Consider the following 7,215-nt stretch of genomic DNA (forward strand, 5'->3'; position numbering starts at 1 on the left):
AGTGGCAGAGCTGTCTACATCCTCACTTTCCTGGAAGGTGTGTTCCATGGACACAGCGGGGGACCATAAAGACTGTCTCAGTAACTCCACGCAGATCATCTCCATTTCTTTTTCACATTACTGCTGAGATTTCCAATGGGAGTTTTCAACTTAATTTTAATGGGGGCTGATGGCTGAAATCACTCAGGCAGCTTTGAAAACCTCAGGCTAAGTTATTCTCGAGGAGTCTCTGCACACTTTGTTGAAAACCACATATTTATTGACTGCTTTGCACAAGGCTTCCTTGACCTCTCTGTTTCTCAGGCTGTAGATGAGGGGATTTACCAGGGGAGTCAGGACCGTGTAGCAAAGAGAGACCACTTTGTTCAGGTCTCTCAGCGTATCATATTTTGGTAGCAGGTACACAATCATTATGGATCCATAGAAAATTGTCAACAGAATGAGGTGAGAGGAGCAGGTGGAAAAGGCTTTTTGCCTCCCGGTGGTGGAAGGGATTCTCAGGATGGTTGCGATGATACACACGTAGGATGTCAGGGTTAGTAGGAATGGAGACAGGGTGAATACAGAGACTAATATGAAATCCAGCAATATGACCTGGTGGGTGTCACTGCAGGAGAGTTCCACCAATGGGATGACATCACAATAGAAATGGTCAATTTCATTCGGGCCACAGAATATTAACTGTGATAGGAATAAGACAAAGATGGCAGTAGCCAAACAACCAATTAACCATGACCCAGCAGCCAACTGGAGGCAAAACCTGATATTCATAAGAGTTGAATAGTGCAGCGGTTTACATATCGCTAAATACCGATCATAAGACATTGCTGCTAGGAGATAGCATTCTGTAGATGCCAGAGAACCAAAGAAATACAATTGTATGATGCAGCCACTGACTGAGATGGTTTTGTCCCCAGTCAGGAGACTGGCCAGCAACCTGGGCAGGATGGTTGAGGTGTAGCAGGTCTCCAGACAGGACAAGTTGCCCAGGAAGAAGTACATGGGGGTGTGAAGGTGCTGGTCAGCCACAATGAGCACCACCATGAGGGTGTTCCCGGCCACGTAGATTGCCATGTAGATCACTTGGAACATCAGGAAGAGAAGAATTTGCAAGTCAGGGAGATCCCCGAATCCCAGAATGATGAATTCTGTGATGGCTGTTTGGTTTTCCCAGTCTCTGTCTGCCATGGTTTGAGTCCAGGAACAATAAAACACACTGTGCAATTGAATTGGAAGAACATAGAGTTAAAAGTTTGTCAAGTTTCATTAATTAATTCCATAAGTATTCAGAAACTCCCCTTCCTGTCCAGATTACAGGCTGAAATTTTAAACCTAAATGTAGAGTTCAGAGCAAAGTGCCAGAAGTCTCAATTTGAGAACAGAACATTTGTATCCATGTCGGCCAGCCTCTGTCATGATCAGAGCAATCACTACTGTGACAGCCCATATCTCTGGTAGCCGAGTACTGATATAATGGATCAGACTATTTCTTTATCTATTATTATATCCCTTTAGTGACATCTTAGAGCTTAACAATGATGCTTAAATGCCGTATTTCATTTCTGGCAATGACCAGAATCATGCTATGTCAAAGGAGTCAAAATCAAACAACTAAAATCTTGGACTGAGATTTTTCAATACGGTCTAGAGTTCTTAGGAACCGACCTTCTGTTAGATTTATTTCCGTTAATTCTAACAATATATCCTGGTATATTCAGCATTTCAGTGCCCTGTAGGAAAAAGAACAATTTTCACCCCCTCACAAGAGATCAGTTTATGCCATAAATTATGAAGTGGAGTAAATTCTCCCTTGGTTCCTCTGGTGGTGATGGTGATGTGGTGAGGGACTGGCAATACCTTTCCTGGTTCCCGGTGTTGGCTATGTAGCAGTAATAAAATACTGCTCTTTGGAGGGTGGATCTTAGGAAGGAGCAGAACCAGGCTAATGTGCAACCCTAACTGGGGCGTGACCCTCCGCACTCCGTGATGGTTGTGAGATGATAATACAGGAACAAAAAAGGCACTGGGGCGGAAGAGGGGAAGGGGGAAAAGATGCTATCCCTGAACTCAGAGTCTAGAAAGAATCAGGCATGCGTGATCCGGGGTAATAAGACTCTGTCACCACTCACCACCCTATTGGGGCACACTGAGCTAGATCCTCTGCTGGTGTAAATCAAGGTAGCTCAATTTTTGTCAGTGGGGCAGACCCCCAACTGAGGACCTGTAACAAGACATAGATCTCATGCTCCATCTCTTTGAAAAGGTGCTATGAATGCTGACTGGCACTGCTGTGGGAAGGTGAGGCTAAAACTGTTAATATTCACCTGAAGAAAAGCTCTGTGTAGCTCGAAAGGTTCTCTCATTCACCAACATGAGTTGGTCCAATAAAAGATATTACCTCACCTGCTTTGTCCCTCTAATATTCACAAAGCACATTCATGCCCCTGTTTGGAAGGTGGTATAGAAATGCAGTCCGGAAGACAGTGCTCACCTGAAACCACAGGACAGCAGCCCAAGCTTGACATGATGAGCTCTTGTTTCTCAGGGCTTGGCTACCAGGACTCAGGATCCTCATCAGAGGTTCTTGTCTCTCCTCTTTCTGCAGAAACTGGATTTTCTCAGTGAAGAGACCTGCAGTGACTTGAAGGGATGAACCGGTGAATTTGACCTTCGTTTGGAAAAGGGGCTTCCCCTTTGATTTACCCAGTATAAATGCTCCCTCATATTTGTATTCTGCCTTCATGCTTTTTAATATGGTCCCACTTTAACCTTTCTCCTACTTGGTTCATGTTGTGTCTCCAAATTACAATTATACAAGTGACTTGCAATTATACAAGTCCCATTGTACATCATTTTTTAGTTTAACGATCCTTTGTGGAAAATATTTTAGATCATGAACAAACACCAGCTTACATTTTTGGAAGATGCCTGTCCAAGGTGATGGGCTGTTATAATGTACAGTAGAACCTCAGAGTTACGAACTGACTGGTCAACCACACACCTCATTTGTAACCAGAACTACGCAATCAAGCAGTAATAAAGACAAAAAAAATTAAAAACCAGTACAGTACAGTACTGTGTTAAATGTAAACTACTAAAAAAATAAAGGGAACGTTTAAAAAAAAAGATTTGACAAGGTAAGGAAACTGTTTCTGTGCTTGTTTCATTTAAATTAAGATGATTAAAAGCAGCATTTTTCTTTTTCATAGTAAAGTTTCAAAGCTGCATTAAGTCAATGTTCAGCTGTAAATTTTGAAAGAACCACCATAACATTTTATTCAGTTACAAACATTTCAGAGTTACGAACAACCTCCGTTCCCAAGGTCCTCGTAACTGTGAGGTTCTGTTGTACTTGCACTGCCCCTTTATTAGTATTCAAGATATGCTGCCATCTAGTGGGCATTTTTGAAAATAGCTGCCCATATCACAGCCTTACAGCTTGCTACCTCCCACTTTCCTATTATTGTATTGGCCGCTGAAATCTATTGGTCAGTATTTCTGACCTCCCCCTCCCCCACTTCCTCGACTCTGCTACCATTTAGTGTCCATTTCCCAGCATGACAGCCTGTTTCTCTGCTATCCTGTAGTGCATTCTTCTTTTGGCTTTCCCATTCTTGGCTCTTATGTCACCTGGTGCCCATTATTTAGTATAATAGACCATTTCTCACTACTTAACATCTGCTACTATCCACAGTTCATTACATAGCATTGAGGTCCTTTTCTCTTCAGTGCTCTTTACTCACCACTCATACACTATGATACAGCTTCACCTCCCTTTCCACTTCCCTCTGTTGGTCATTTGGCAACATAACATCTCCTTTCTTGCCCTACCACTTTGGCTTCTCTTCATTGGGCAACACCACTACACCTGTCCCACTCTTCTGCCCTCTAGTAGCCCTAGACAGCATAATTGCATCTCTCCTCATTTCTGACCTACTGCTGGGTGTGCGCTGTTCCAAATTCTAGCCACTAGCAACCAAATCACACAACATCATGATTGCAACATTAGTGGCTACGAGAGCACGTACAACAGCAGCGTCTTTCAATGTATTAGCAGGGGTTTCCCCTCCAGGCAGTGCACTTGTGTTGATGTGGGGTCTGTTTCCAATGGAAATGCATAGATTGAACCTACCGTGACAGAATCCCCATTGATCTCTAGGCTGAACTTCCATAGACGCCTCTGAGAATCTAAGTGTCCAACTCCAATTTCAAAGTGATTTGGGTGCCTAACTCCATTAGGTCCCTTGGAAAATCCTTTCCATTGTGTTGGAGCCCTATCGTTCTCACCGTTGCCCAGCTCTATATCCTAACAAGCTCCCCTACATCTGGCCAAGCCCTGACATGCTCCTAGTGACTGAGCCAGAACTGCCATGTTAGGCACCACAGGAGCTCTGCCCGTTAGTAGGCAGTAGCTTTGTAAGGCACTTGGGGCTGACTAGAGACAGTGTCCTAAGAACTAGCCCTCTCGGGATGGGCACTTGTTGCAGTGAGTTTTGGGGACACTCTTTGTAACAGGTCCCCTCCCTTTGAACTTCTCTGTGCAGTTGGTGGCAAAAGAGCAGCTGCTGCCCTGAAGGGCTGCAGGCAGAGTCCCTCATCAGGGACTGTTTGACAGACCCAACTGCAGAATTGGCCTCAGTTCTATGTGTGCCTGGCAAAACCCCAGCTGGGTATGGACAATCCCAGCGGACCTAGCATGTGCATCTACTTCTCTGTGGTTGCCCAACCTCCCCATCTCCAAGGGCCCAGTGAGCCTGGAGCAGTTGCTTTGCTTGAGCTGGTCACAGCCGGGCTTAGCCCAGGTAAGAGCTATGAAGCTGTTCCTGGTGAAGTGTCCAGAGGTCACTGCTGGGGCCTAGTTGTTTGCATCCGGCCTGTGTGAGCGCAGTGAAGGTGGTTGGTTTGCAGAGGGCTATGCTGGCAAAAAGCACAATTTCAGAGATGGCAGATTTCCCAGGCTTACGTCCCCACATATGCTGCACCAGGAGTTAATATTTTTATTGTCCAAACATTTATTTCGATAAATAATGACTTTTTTATGGATATAAAAATTGGTTAAAATGTGGTCTCCATTCTGCCTGGTGCCCAGTTAATAACTGCATGAAGGGAACATGGTTATGGCCACCTCCCTCCCTGATCCTTCCACTGAGATGGACAACACTGAGTGCTGAGATTTTCAAAGGGAGTTTTCAACTTAATTTTAATGGGGGCTGATGGCTGAAATCACAAAGGTAGCTTTGAAAACCTTAGATTCATAAATTCATAGATTCTAGGACTGGTAGGGACCTTGAGAGGTCATTGAGTCTAGTCCCCTGCCCTCATGGCAGGACCAAATACTGTTTAGACCATCCCTGATAGACATTTATCTAACCTACTCTTAAATATCTCTAGGGATGGAGATTCCACAACCTCCCTAGGCAATTTATTCCAGTGTTTAACCACCCTGACAGTTAGGAACTTTTTCCTAATGTCCAACCTAAACCTCTCTTGCTGCAGTTTAAGCCCATTGCTTCTCGTTGTATCCTTAGAGGCTAAGGTGAACAAGTTTTCTCCCTCCTCCTTATGACACCCTTTTAGATACCTGAAAACTGCAATCATGTCCCCTCTCAGTCTTCTCTTTTCCAAACTAAACAAACCCAATTCTTTCAGCCTTCTTTCATAAGTCATGTTCTCAAGACCTTTAATCATTCTTGTTGCTCTTCTCTGGACCCTCTCCAATTTCTCCACATCTTTTTTGAAATGTGGTGTCCAGAACTGGACACAATACTCCAGTTGAGGCCTAACCAGCGCAGAGTAGAGCAGAAGAATGACTTCTCGTGTCTTGCTCACAACACACCTGTTAATACATCCCAGAATCATGTTTGCTTTTTTTGCAACAGCATCACACTGTTGACTCATATTTAGCTTGTGGTCTACTATAACCCCTAGATCCCTTTCTGCCGTACTCCTTCTTAGACAGTCTCTTCCCATTCTGTATGTGTGAAACTGATTTTTCCTTCCTAAGTGGAGCACTTTGCATTTGTCTTTGTTAAACTTCATCCTGTTTACCTCAGACCATTTCTCCAATTTGTCCAGATCATTTTGAATTATGACCCTGTCCTCCAAAGCAGTTGCAATCCCTCCCAGTTTGGTATCATCTACAAACTTAATAAGTGTATTTTCTATGCCAATATCTAAGTCGTTGATGAAGATATTGAACAGAGCTGGTCCCAAAACAGACCCCTGCGGAACCCCACTTGTTATACCTTTCCAGCAGGATTGGGAAACATTAATAACAACTCTCTGAGTACGGTTATCCAGCCAGTTATGCGCCACTTTATGGTAGCCCCATATAAATTGTATTTGCCTAGTTTATCGATAAGAATATCATGCGAGACCGTATCAAATGCCTTACTAAAGTCTAGGTATACCACATCCACCGCTTCTCCCTTGTCCACAAGACTCGTTATCCTATCAAAGAAAGCTATCAGAAAGCTAATCTTACCCCTGCATTCCTGCGTTGTTTGCCTATATTCATCCTTTGTAATGTGTCCTAGTTTCCATTTTTTATATGATTCCTTTTTATTTTTTAGCTCATGCAAGATCTCGTGGTTAAGCCAAAGTGGTCTTTTGCCACATTTTCTATCTTTCCTACCCAGTGGAATAGCTTGCTTTTGGGCCCTTAATAGTGTCCCTTTGAAAAATTGCCAACTCTCCTCAGTTGTTTTTCCCCTCAGTCTTGATTCCCATGGGACCTTACCTATCAGCTCTCTGAGCTTACCAAAATCCGCCTTCCTGAAATCCATTGTCTCTATTTTGTTGTACTCCCTTCTACCATTCCTTAGAATTGCAAACTCTTTGATTTCATGATCACTTTCACCCAAGCTACCTTCTACTTTCAAATCCTCAATGAGTTCCTCCCTTTTTATTAAAATCAAGTCTAGAATAGCTTCCCCCCAGTAGCTTTTTTAACCTTCTGAAATAAAAATTTGTCTGCAATGTAGTCCAAGAATTTGTTGGATAGTCTGTGCCCTGCTGTGTTATTTTCCCAACATATATTTGGATAGTTGAAGTCCCCCATCACCACCAAATCTTGGGCTTTGGATGATTTTGTTAGTTGTTTAAAAAAAAGACTCATCCACCTCTTCCACCTGGTTAGGTGGTCTGTAGTAGACTCCTAGCATGACATCACCGCTGTTTTTTACCCCTTTTAGCCTAACCCAGAGACTCTCAACA

The 7,215-nt window shown here is 43.5% G+C and overlaps 1 pseudogene; it reads right to left on the bottom strand.

Annotated features, from left to right (window-relative positions):
• Positions 1 to 207: 207 nt before the first annotated feature.
• LOC135974559 (olfactory receptor 6N1-like) lies at positions 208 to 1,241 on the bottom strand (annotated as a pseudogene).
• Positions 1,242 to 7,215: the final 5,974 nt, after the last annotated feature.

This window comes from Chrysemys picta, chromosome 12 (assembly GCF_011386835.1).
Source record: "Chrysemys picta bellii isolate R12L10 chromosome 12, ASM1138683v2, whole genome shotgun sequence".
NCBI lineage: Eukaryota > Metazoa > Chordata > Testudines > Emydidae > Chrysemys > Chrysemys picta.